Genomic DNA, 13,761 nt, shown 5'->3' on the forward strand with positions numbered 1-13,761 from the left:
CGGTTGGAGCCACCAACCGGGACAAAAGGCTACGCCGGCCTTTTGTCCCGGTTAGGGCCACCAACCAGGATAAAATGCCGCCCTTTTGTCCCAGTTGATGCCTCCAACCGGGACAAAAGGCCCCTGTCCCCCCCGCTAGCCCGGCTAGCCGTTGGACCCGGGACAAAAGCCACCTATTGTCCCGGGCCCAAAGGCTGCCGGGACAAATGGCCTAGAACAAAGGCCTATTCTGTAGTAGTGTAACTCTAACGCAGTTGCATCTCTCCATCCTTTTGCAGTCCTTCTCGTCAATGGTATCCACTGCTGCAAAAAGGATTTTCATGAGCGCCCCCTCCCCCTACCACACTCATTTTTTGTACAAGGGACTTGGGCATCTGAAATTGATTTCCAAAGATGGACTAGTTTATGGATCACCCCTAGAGATAACCTTTTTAATTTTCAGGACTGTTAAATAAAATCGACTACCTCCGGTAACAGGTACCTCTAGGGACAGCCTACGTTGCAGTCTGCCCGTAAAAGTAGAGGTATTTCTAGTAGCATATAATAGTACATACCACACTTTGAATGATAATTTGTAGGGGCGGTTTATGTCACCATCTGCACCTAAAATCCCCTACCCCATTTTCAATGCGTGTGGCACTCTCCAACCTCCTCTATCTTTCCTCCTACCCCTCTCTCTCTTATCTCTTGAAAAAGTACAATACCGGTTCTCTCTACCACCTATCCCTCTCTCAAACACTTATCTCTTCTCCCACTTCATTCCCTTCATTGTGTGGGTAGCAATTTGTGTGAGTTGGTGCAGTTAAGATAAATGGTTAACTAAAGGAACAACAAGATGCATGTTGGTGATTTACTCTTAGAGATGGTGCTCATCAAATTTCCTTCGTGTGAAATATCCAGGTGATTTTGAATTAACATGTGCGATTGTGTTCGGTAGATGTCCACTTTGTCTTGATTATAAGAACTGAATTGTTGTTACGTCGTCTACAAAACCTGTTATAGTTATAAGTTCTTCTAACTTCTAGGTAAGATGCCAAACATGTTAATTAATGACTAGATCTTGACCTGCCGACGTCTGTCAACTCTTAGATGTCAAACTTTAATCAGGAACAATATTGTAATCAAACTACGGGTCTTTTTAAGTATTTACACACGCTCCAGTCATGTAAACGTTTAGAGTATTGTAAACCCATATTATTGCGATAGCAAAAGTTATGTGGCAATATAAACCTATCGTGTGTGTAATATATTCTCACCATATATAGTAATTTTTTTCATGTCGCTGCTTTTCGAAAAAAGAAATTTCATATTGCTCATGTGAAACCTTTTGTTCTTCCATATATATCTTGTTGAGATATACCAATCCATGAACTGTCCCCCCCCCCCCCCCCCACCATGCTAGAATTTCAGAATGAAGGCTACATAATGGTTGCTGTCTACAATATTTTAGAAAACGAAATATAACGATGAAATAGTTGATATTGTGAATGATGTCTACAAGTGTACTTAACTGATGGCGGGATGTTTCTAGTTTCTTTTTTTCAGAACTTTAAAGAAGTATACTTTTTTGAGAAACAGAACAACACTGCGAAAAAGAGTTGCCCAGCTAGTCGGCTACACCCAATAAGCCTTCATTCACTTGGATGAAGGCAGCCAGGCATGCATGCATATGTCTAATGTCTTGCTGCTGCTTCTCGTTCCTTCTAGCTTAGTTCCCTTTCAAAGCAAATAATGACCTACCGGCCGGCCATTCTACTGCTCTGTTGCTTTGTTAAAATCAATATATATCGTCACTTTAATTTGTTTTCAGTTACTCATTACGAGAGCTTGCATGTAGGTTGTCATGTACTAGTGATTTTTTTTCTGTACTGACGAGCAGCTTGTATATTGGGAATGTAACAATTCCTTTGGGGACTGTTGGCCGGTCTTCCCTTTTCGTCAAGGATTTGGGTGAGGTGCTGAGTTTCTCTGCTTTGTTTTTGGGTGCAAGAACATGTGGAAGAACCTCTTGGTCTGCCTTCTCTAGGAGCACCGAAATATTGCAAGGAAGTTCTGCATGTTCTTAAGAAAGGTTCTTCCTTATAGGGATTTTGATCCCCTAAAAAAAAGGTGAAATCATTATCTTTTTTTCTCGATATCTTGTCGGAGTTCGTTAAGAGTTGTCAGAACAAGCATGCCAAGATGAATAAGTGGATATATCTAAGCGCCTAGCCCCCGGTTCTTCTTTGTGCTGCACAGCTTGTCCCCCAGGCCTGTCAATGCATATTGTTTTGTTTGTCTTATTCAGACCATCAACAACGGTACACCATAGACTCATGTCATCAAAAAGGCCTTTAGTGAGATCAAAGCAGGACATCACTTACGGTGATGACATAGCTTATCAGCTTGTGCAATTGCCTTCACATGCACTAATTTCCCTGTCTCAAAATGTAACACTTGTTCCCTCACCAAGCACTACTATTGAAGGCCTATTATACAAGAGCGGCCTTGATAAACGTCTCCACTTCAAATCAGCAATAGCCCGATCTAGCCTTTCTCTGATGTAACGATCCAAGTGAAAGCATAACTGTCTAAACCCAAATCGTCCAACATAGTAAAATACACTCCAACACCTCCCTAAGCTTATCCATGAACCCATGTTTTTGGTAAACCTTCCTCCTCTGTAACACCCTAAAATTTGAAGTTAGGATCCCATTTAAATTTGTTTAAATTTTGCGCAACGTTAAGGTTTAATTTGGTTTGAATTTGAATTTTAGAGCAACTTCGCAAATTAAATAAATTAATTAGCCTTTAAAATAAATATAAGGAAAAATAGGTTTGATGCATTCATGCTGCCTTGCATTTTTTTTGTGGTTCAAATTGAATTCAAATTCTCAAATTTGAATTTGATTTGGATTTGTTTGAGTGTTTTTTGTAAAAAGAAAAAGAAAAACCAGCTTTCGGCCCAAAACCCCGAGTCGGCCCAGCCCTTCCCCCTCTTCCCGCAGCCCAACTCCCGCGCGCGCTTCAGCTCTCCCGCCGACAGGTGGACCCCACCTGTCGGGGCCCTTCTTCCTCCTCCCGCCGCACCACGCCACTGCTGCTGGACCTGCGCCGCGCCACGCCGCTGCCCCGTGGGCCCCTCCCGAGCCAACCCGCACGTTGCGGCCCTCCTGCGACCCTCCCTGCGCGCTCGCCGGGCCGGATTTCGCGCCCTGGCGAGTAACCGCACCGGACTCGAATCCGAGTCCAGCCATGGCACGCCTCCCGTGTCTTGGGCCCGCACGTCGAGGCACGACCCCGGGACCTCTATAAAAGCGTAGCTCCCTTGCCCTGGAATCCCATAGAGCCGCAGCCGCCTCGCCCGTGCCGCCTAAAACCCTAGCCGCGCTCCAAGCTCGCCGCCGCCGCGCTGCCGCTCCGCTGCCTCCGCGCCGTCCCCAGCTAGCCCAGGAGATTCGCCGTGAGGTAACGAGCCACGCCGTTCCCTTTTCCCCCCGCTTTCTCGCCTCTGCGCGCGCCGCGTCGCTCCCCGGGGATGTGCTCAGTTGATCAACGCCGTTCTCGCCATCCTCCGTTCTCGCCATCCCCTGCAAAGCCTGTAGATGTGTTTCCCGCATCGCGCGCAACCGCCCCGATCAAATCCCGTGCTGAACCACACCCAGAAATGCGAGATCGCGTAAGTCCGGCAGCCCCGCCGCCGATCGCTGCTTTGCGCCGCCGCTCGCCGGCACCCGAGCCGCCGCATTGCACCCCCGCTGTTCGATCGAGATCGGATGAACCAGATCCTTTTCAACCGAGTCAAACCCGAGTCAGATACCGGTCAACCCTTGCCATTTTGCAAAAAAGCCCTTTGGTTTTTCGAAAATCAACCCGTCGTCGATCCTTATTCAAAAGAAATTGCAGATCGGCCTAGGTTTTTACGCCTAAGCCCCAGAGCTTCCCGAAAATCGAACCCGCAGTCCGCAGCCGAGCTTTTTACATGCTAACCCCTGGAGTTTAGGTTTAATTAGGTTTTAGCCCCTATTTTCTTCATCCAGGCCCCTGATTTTTCCAAAAATTTTATAGTTTAGCCCCTGGAACCTTATTTTAGCCCTAGTTTCTTCGTTTTAGCTCCGATTTCATCGATTCTTGCGCCCACGCGATCCATGCGACGTCCACAACAGTTTTAAAGTGTTGTTTTGCTCTGTTTTCAATGTTTGGTGTAATGTTTCTTATCTTTTGCATAAGTTTGCTTGTATGTGCTCGTGTGTGCGTTAGACGGTGCGTCGTTCGAGCAGCAGTAGGTGCAAGGTTTCGAGGAGCCCGAGCAGCAGCAGCAGTGCTTTTACGAAGGCAAGTGGCCCTTAATCATATTCCAGTCCCAATGATGACACCATAATACACACTTTTACTATTTATGCATGCATGTGTCTATAATTTGATGGGAACCCTATTTAAGGATATGCCTAGTTTTAATTATCCTTCCTTGATTAAACTTGGGTTATTTAATTAATTGTTGTGTAGTATTACTAGATGCTCATACTCTTAAGCTATGTTGGTTTAATTCAAGACAATTTCTATACATGTTTTACTTCATGTTCATGATGATTTAATGTTGTTAAACATGATCATATGTTTAATTGGAACATAGAGAACCACCCAGGAAAACAGTACAACCACAATATTATAATGGCTCTTGTCTTGGCTAATTAATTAGAAACTCTAGCTTATGACAATCTTACTAAAAGGGCAAGTGGGGATGCATTGACGGGGTATAGCTCGGTCCTCTTGAGGTGTGCATATAAGTCCTAGGTAGGGCATTCTCTTCATTAGAAAATGTTATGACCGTTTTGGCTTGAGACCTTAGAGGACTGTCATAGGTTAGGGAATCTATGTAAAGGCCTCCTTGAATTTCTCATCGATCTTATACCTGGTACTGCACCTATTAGAGGAACTTAAGAAACAACTGAAAGAATTACTAGATAAGCAGTTCATTCGTCCTAGTTCTTCACCTTGGGGAGCACCTGTGATCTTTGTTGAGAATAAGGATGGTACACAGAGAATGTGTGTGGATTATAGATCCTTGAATGAGGTTACTATCAAGAATAAGTATCTGTTGGCTCATATAGAAGACTTGTTCGATCAGCTGAGAGGAGCCAGAGTATTCTCTAAGATTGACTTGAGATTGGGATATCATTAGTTGAGGATACGACCCTCGGATATTGCCAAGACTACTTTCACTACAAGATATGTGTTGTACGAGTATACAGTGATGCCATTCGGGTTGTCCAATGCCCCAGCCTACTTCATGTACCTGATGAATAAAGTATTCATAGAATATCTCGACAAGTTTGTGGTAGTGTTCATTGATGACATTCTGGTATATTCCAAAACAGAAGAAGAGCATGAGGAGCACTTGAGGCTTGTTCTGCAGAAACTCAGAGAGAACCAGTTGTATGCCAAGCTCAGTAAGTGTGAATTTTGGTTGAGTGAAGTCTCATTCTTGGGTCATGTGATCATAGATGGAGGTATCGCAGTGGATCCAGGAATGGTCAAGGATGTCTTGAAGTGGGAACCGCCAAAGATAGATTCGGAGATCTGAAGTTTTCTAGGACTCGCAGGATATTACAGAAGATTCATAGAAGGCTTCTCTAAGATAGTGAAACCTCTTACCTCACTTCTAGAGAAGGATAGAAAGTTCGTATGGTCAGAGGCATGTTAGAACAGCTTTGATGAGTTGAAGAAGAGGTTGACTACCGCACCCGTGTTGATTGTGGCTGATATTTATAAGAGCTTCGATATCTATTGTGATGCTTCGAAACAAGGTCTTGGTTGTGTATTGATGCAAGAGGGACTTGTGATTGCATATGCATCTCGTCAGTTGAGAAAACATGAGCAAAACTACCCCACACATGATCTATAATTAGCTGCAGTGGTACACACTCTGAAGATATGGGGACAATATTTGTTGGGTCACAAATGTCAGATATACACCGATCACAAGAGTTTAAATTACATTTTCACTCAGAATGACCTCAACCTGAGACAACGACAATGGCTAGACTTTATAAAGGACTACGACCTAGAGATACATTATCATCCAGGGAAGGCGAATGTGGTTGCCGATGCCTTGAGTCGCAAGAGCTGTGTGAATGCGATTATGACTAGCCAAATGCCTTGGGAATTGTACGAGGAGTTTGAATGACTCAATTTTGGATTCATCGCCCATACAAAAGGAATCACCATAGAAGTGGAGCTGACTCTAGAATAGGAGATACAGAAAGGTCAACTTAAAGATCCTAAGATTCAGGAGACAAAGGAGATGATGGAAGCAGGTAAGGCACCTGATTTCACTGAAGATGAACATGGAATCGTGTGGTTTCGGAAGAGAATATGTGTGCCCGATGTGGATGACCTTCGCGAGAAGATTTTGCAAGCAGCTCCTGACTCACCTTATTCTATCCATCCTGGCAGTACCAAGATGTATCAAGATTTGAAAGAGAGATATTGGTGGTATGGCATGAAGCGTGAAGTTGCAGCTCATGTAGCAATATGTGATGTGCGTTAGAGATTCAAGGCAGAACATTAGAGACCAGACGGATTGTTACAACCATTGAAAGTGCCAGAATGGAAGTGGGAAGAAATCGGTATGGATTTCATCATGGGATTGCCACGCACACGAGATGGTTATGATTCTATATGGGTCATAGTGGATCGTCTGACCAAAGTAGCTCATTTCATTCCCGTGAAGACTACCTACACAGGAGCACGACTGGCAGAGCTATATATCTCTCGGATTGTGTGTTTACACGGAGTGCCTAGGAAGATAGTGTCAGATAGAGATACCCAGTTCACGTCTCAATTTTGGCAGAAGTTACATGAGTCAATTGACACGAAGTTGAACTTCAGCTCCGCTTATCATCCACAGATTAATGGTCAGACAGAAAGGACAAATCAGGTATTGGAGGATATGCTTAGGGCTTGTGCACTGAAGTATGGAGGTAGTTGGGACAAGAGTTTGCCGTTTGCAGAATTCTCATACAACAATAGTTATCAGGCTAGTTTGAAGATGTCACCGTTTGAGGCATTGTATGGAAGAAAGTGCAGAACACAGTTGTATTGGAGTGAAACCAGTGAAAGTCAGTTGTTTGGACCCGGGATCATTAAAGAGGCTGAACGACAAGTGCAGGTTGTTCGTGAGAATATGAAACTAGCTCAGTCCAAACAGAAGAGTTACGCAAACACTCGAAGACGAGACTTGACTTTTGAAGAAGGAGAATTTGTGTATCTGAAAGTGTCACCTATCAGAGGTTTACGCCAATTCATGGTCAAGGGGAAGTTGTCACCTCGTTACATTGGCCCGTTTAGGATCTTGGAATGGAAAGGCGAAGTAGCTTACCAACTAGAGCTGCCTGCGCGACTGTCAGATGTGCATAATGTGTTCCACATATCGCAGTTGAAGAAGTGTTTGAGGGTGCCAGAGGAACAGTTGCCACTAGAGGAATTGGATGTGCAGGATGATTTGACTTACACAGAGTACCCGGTCAAAATTCTGGACACACTGTAGAGAATCACCCGAAGTAAGAAAATTCGGATGTGCAAAGTTCAATGGAGTCACCATGCAGAGGATGAGGCCACATGGGAACGAGAAGATGAGTTACAAGCAGAATTTCCCCAGCTCTTTGCTAGCCCAGCCAAATCTCGAGGACGAGATTCATTTTAAGGGGGGTAGGTTTGTAACACCCTAAAATTTAAAGTTAGGATCCCATTTAAATTTGTTTAAAATTTGCGCAACATTAAGGTTTAATTTGGTTTGAATTTGAATTTAGAGCAACTTCGCAAATTAAATAAATTAATTAGCCTTTAAAATAAATATAAGGAAAAATAGGTTTGATGCATTCATGCTGCCTTGCATTTGTTTTTTTTGTTTGTGGTTCAAATTGAATTCAAATTCTCAAATTTGAATTTGATTTGGATTTGTTTGAGTGTTTTTTGGAAAAAGAAAAAGGAAAACAAGCTTTCGGCCCAAAACCCCGAGTCGGCCCAGCCCTTCCCCCTCTTCCTACGGCCCACCTCCGCGCGCCCGTAGCCCAGCAATCCGCGCCAGCCCAACTTCCGCGCGTGCCTCCGCTCTCCCGCCGATAGGTGGACCCTACATGTCGGGGCCCTTCTTCCTCCTCCCGCCGCATCGCGCTGCAGCAGCTAGACTTGCGCCGCACCCCGTGGGCCCCTCCCGAGCCTACCCGCATGCCGAGGCCCTCCTGCGACCCTCCCCTCGCGCTCGCCGGGCTAGATTTCGTGCCGCGGCGCGTAACCGCATAGGACTCAAATCCGAGTCCGGCCATGGCACGCCTCCCGTGTCCTGGGCCCGCACGTCGAGGCACGGCCCCGGGACCTCTATAAAACCGCAGCTCCCTTGCCCTGGAACCCCATAGATCCGCAGCCGCCTCGCCCGTGCTGCCTAAACCATAGCCGCGCCCCAAGCTCGCCGCCGCCGCCGCGCCGGAGTTTGCCGCTCCGCTGCCTCCGCGCCGTCCCCAGCTAGCTAGGAGCTTCGCCGTGAGGTAACGAGCCACGTCGGATGGAGATTAACAACGCATACTTGTTTCGAAAAAAAGATTTTTTTAGCTTCTAGATGGTTTCAATGTGAGCCTGATTAAATACATCACTAGAGTGTCAAAATAATCCATTCATAATACAAAAAATTCTATAATATACTCATTTCATTAATTCATTCATGAATAAAAAAATCAACTATCCACAATATGGTCATATATACAAGTACATCACATGAAGTATCTACACTCATTCTAAAAATTTCTACTATCCATATACTCATCTAAATCTAAAAGAAAATTACACCTACATATGCAATCTAGCTAGCTAAATGTCCAAGAAATGAGCTAGCTACACATTTTCTCTATTTCTAAAGTATGAAATGAGCTATACAAGCCAAGGAAGAAGAGAAAAACAAGCCCCAAACCTTTAGAGCAGATGGATGGACGGGGAATCAAAGATCTTCACAAATGTGGTGAAGAAATGAGCAAGAACTCCTCTATCCCGAGCCAAGAACAGCAAGAAAACAAGTGAGCTGAATGGCTCGGGTGGGGGGAGAGGGAAGGGGATAAGGGGCGCAAGGCCTTTTGTCCCGGTTGGAGGCACCAACCGGGACAAAAGGGGGGACTTTTGTCCCGGTTGGTGGTTCCAACCGGGACAAAAGGCTACGCGGGCCTTTTGTCCCGGTTGGAACCACCAACCGGGACAAAAGTCCCCCCTTTTGTCCCGGTTGGTGTCTCAAACCGGGACAAAAGGCCCCCGTCCCCCCGCTGGCCCGGCTAGCCGTTGGACCCGGGACAAAAGCCACCTATTGTCCCGGGCCCAAAGGCTGCCGGGACAAATGGCCAGGAACAAAGGCCTGTTTTGTAGTAGTGGAATTCCATCCATATCTAATAATCTTCATTTTGACCCAGAGTTGTTCTGATAGCCCAGCATCATTTTTCTTCATCTCAACTCCCCCTTCCAACCTCAAATTCTTGCCCTCTCCTTTAACATCTAGATTGTTATGTTCATTATGATGGAACACCTGGGTTCAAGTAATAATGGTATTGCATTTTCCTGGATTTATCCCAGAAACCGGTGCTCATAAGGGTATCATGTATTCATGTGCATACGTGCGTTCATATGACCAAGTGAATGTTGTTAGGAATAAACATGTCGTCGCGTGTGTGTTGCGTTGCGCAGGCGTGTGTCTGTGTTGTGCTGCGGTGCATCTTTGTCGCATGGAGTTGCTCGACGTCATGCGTGCCGGGTCCGTATATGCGGTCCAGATCGTGTACGTGTATGTGTGCGTCACGTACAGGAGTTCAGGAGTTCAGTTGTTGTACGTGTGTGTGTCACGGACGGGTCTAGGAAGGTTGAGCCAAGGTGCACGGGCGTATTGCACGTGTACGTGTCCATGCATTGCAGAATAGCTGCAGCATCAGTTGGAGTTTGTTAGTCTATTTGGCAGTTAGGAGGTACTAGTGTGCGTGGTGCCGATCTGCATGTAGGAAGCCGAGTCGTCCGGGCAAGTGAGTGGCTCACGGCGTCGTCGAGTAGGTCATGCGGATCATGGCTGTAAGGCCGGACGTGGAGGCGTGCTCCTGACAAGTCCGTGGCCTATATGTAGCCCTTTGCTCCTCTGTATTCGTTTGCCGAGTCCATCTTAATCAATAGAAAGCCAAGATACAGGAGCAGCGGCTCCGCGGCGTTCGTCACGGGCAAAAACTCCAGTGCTTGTGTCTCCCTCGCTGATTCTATGTTCGTGAGCGTGAGTGAAAGCTAGGGGCTAGGCCAACAAATGTGCATATTTGTGAACGTCTCCATCTCGACCATGTGATTTGGAAAAAAACAAACATCTAGAGTCCGTTGCTAGCCTATATATATATATATATATATATATATGTGTGTGTGTGTGTGTGTGTGTGTGTGTGTGTGTGTGTGGACCTTGATAGGAGTAGGAAAAAAAGCCATGATAGCAACCGTTTGAATTTGGACCACAACATTACCAAGCATGCGTGTGTCAAACACGGAGAACATGTAGTCATGTACCCAACGATTTTGACCATGCGTCAACGCTGAAACGTACTTTCACCGCATGCTGGAATGTCGTGCGGTGCAGGTGCAGCACATAACGACGATGCCTAAGCTAGTAGTTGATATGAACCATATCAAAATATGTGATATGAACCATATCCGTGTGTGTAGTGCTCTTGCAAGTTGCATATTCAGACAATATAAAAGCTACCTCGCCCCATGGCAGCATGCAATGCAAACCATCATGGCGCCTCCACCATCTTCAGCTCATCACACATGGTCCTGCTACTCCTCTTCCTAGTCGTCGTACGTCGTCCTCGCCGGACAACAAGCAGCAACCGCGAAGCCGACCGGCGAGGTGGTCGTCTTCAGGGGCCGGAACAAGGCCGAGGGCAGCCTGAGGAAGACCTGCGACAGGGGCTGCTACACCACCGTCATCATCTCCTTCTTCAGCGTCTTCGGCCACGGCAAGTACTGGACCGACCTCTCCGGCCACCAGCTCCACGGCGTCGGCGCTGACATCAAGCACTGCCAATCCAAGGGCTGTCAGCGAAATAACAGGCAAAACCAAGATGATCAACCAAAGAACACAGACCACGACACGCAGATTTTTACATGGAAAATCCTCCAAAACGATGGGAAAAACCACGGGCACCAGCCAGTCACAATCTCACTATTTCTTGAGTGTTTACAGGAACGCCACGCTGCGGCGGCGGCTTACAATATGATAATAGATCAATCCGAAACCCTAATCACAGTACTATAACATGTACCGTACACTCCGGCCCAAGCCTCTAGCGACGGGCCTTCGCTTCACTCCCAACCTGGCCATCTCAAACAGGATTTGGATCACAACTTAACAATCTCCACCTTGAGACAAATCCATCTTGTAGCAGTAGTACGTAATCATCCTCCTGAAAAATAAAATCAAACTGTCAGTGCCAGCATAGTCACTAGGGCAGCATCTAAGCTTGAGCAAAGCTCAAACTTAGCAACAGGAACAGGCTTAGTCATCATATCTGCTGGATTATCATGAGTACTTATCCTGCATACCTTCAATCTGCCCTCTGCAACAACTTCACGGACATAATGGTATTTGACATCAATGTGTTTTGTTCTATCATGAAACATTTGATCTTTTATAAGGTGAATAACACTTTGACTGTCACAAAATAAATCAATGCAAGATGTATCTCTAGAAAATTCAGCATACAAACCTTTCAACCAGATAGCTTCTTTGCAAGCATCACAAACTGCAATAAACTCAGCCTCAGTGGTAGATAAAGCAACTGTAGGTTGTAGACAAGCCCTCCAACTGACAACGCATCCTCCAACTGTGAACACATAACCTGTCAGTGATCTTCTCTTGTCTAAATCAGCAGCGTAATCTGAATCGACATAGCCCACAAGTCCCTCTATACTTCTGCCAAACTGCAAGCAAGCATCAGACATACCCTCAAGTATCTGAAAATCCACTTCACAGCATTCCAATGTTCTTTACCAGGATTAGCCATGTATCTACTGACCAAACTCGTAGCATAAGACAAATCTGGACGTGAACAAACCATGGCATACATCAAAGAACTAACTGCACTAGAATATGGAACTTTTGACATGTAATCAAAATCTGAATCTGTGCTAGGACACTGAGAAGATGACAACTTGAAGTGAGATGCAATGGGAGTACTTACTGGCTTCGAATCATGCATATTAAAGCGACGAAGGAGTTTTCTGAATGTAACTGTGCTGACTAATAAATAGCAAACCAGATTTTCTGTCTCTACTAATCTCCATACCAAGAATTTTTTTAGCAGCACCAAGGTCCTTCATCTCAAACTCGCTACTTAACTGTCTCTTTAAGTTAGCGATATCAACCTTGCTCTTGGCAGCAATCAACATGTCATAAATTTATAATAGCAAGTATATAGGTGACCCATCAACAAATTTAATGTAGACATAGCTATCATATTGGGATCTTTTAAAACCATTAGCAATCATGAAGGAATCAAATTTCTTATACCACTGTCTAGGTGACTACTTCAAACCATACAGTGACTTCTTCAATTTGCATACAAAATTTTCCTTACCAGGCACAATGAAACCCTCAGGCTGATCTATGTAAATTTTCTCCTCCAAATCACCATGCAAGAAAGCAGTTTTCACATCTAACTGCTCGAGCTCAAAATTATGCATAGCAACAATACCAAGCAAATCGCGAATTGAACTATGCTTTACAACTGGAGAGAACACATCATTGTAGTCAATACCTGGTATTTGACTGAAACCCTTGGCAACCAACCTTGCCTTATATCTGGTAGCCTCGCTAGGAGAAGAACCTTCCTTTCTTTTGAAGATCCATTTGCACTGTAATGCCTTCTTCCCTATAGGCAAGCGAACAATGCCCCATGAGCCATTTTTCTCAAGTGACTGCATCTCCTCTTGCATAGCAAACATCCTTCTTCCCTACAGGCAAGTGAACAATGTCCCATGTGCCATTTTTCTCAAGTGACTGCATCTCCTCTTGCATAGCAAACATCCACTTCTCACGATCACCTGAAATCATAGCTTCAGTGTAGGTGGACGGCTCAGCACTGCAATCAATCTCCTCAGCTCAACTGAAAGCAAAACTGACATTGCATTCTTCAATTAATCTTCTCACTGGCTTCCGAACCCTCACGGGCCTATCAATTGCCATAGGCTGCAAAGACTGCAAATCAAGAGAGTGCTCAACAGTAGGTGAATCATAATCAACAATCTATCTATCCTGGGCGCCAATATCATCATGAGTTACATAATCGCCCTCATCAGAGATCTCCACTTGCACACTGACTTTCTGAGGCACATCATCATGAGCATTAGTATCATGGTTAGCATAATACATTTCAGATTCATTGAAAACCACGCTTCTACTCAACATGCTCTTTTTTGTTTTAGGGTTCCACAATTTATATCCTTTTACCCCTTCACCATAACCTAGAAAAACACACTTTGCTGCTCTAGGTTCTAATTTACCATTGTCCACATGTGCATATGCAGTACAACCAAAAGCTTTCATCTGAGAATAATCTAAGGGACTACCAGACCATACCTCCGTAGGTATTTTCTTATCAATGGCAATGGAAGGTGACCGATTTATCAAATAACATGATGTGTTAGCAGCCTCAGCCCAAAATTATCTGCCCATACACTACAACACAAACCACCCTCTGGCAACGGATAGCTCGG

At 45.2% G+C, this 13,761-nt stretch overlaps 1 pseudogene; it reads left to right on the top strand.

The window, feature by feature from the left end:
• The first annotated feature begins 9,740 nt into the window (after nt 1-9,740).
• Nucleotides 9,741-13,761, top strand: part of LOC120639977 — a 49,293-nt pseudogene continuing 45,272 nt past the window's right edge.

Source organism: Panicum virgatum, chromosome 7K (genome assembly GCF_016808335.1).
Source record: "Panicum virgatum strain AP13 chromosome 7K, P.virgatum_v5, whole genome shotgun sequence".
Classification (NCBI taxonomy): Eukaryota; Viridiplantae; Streptophyta; class Magnoliopsida; order Poales; family Poaceae; genus Panicum; species Panicum virgatum.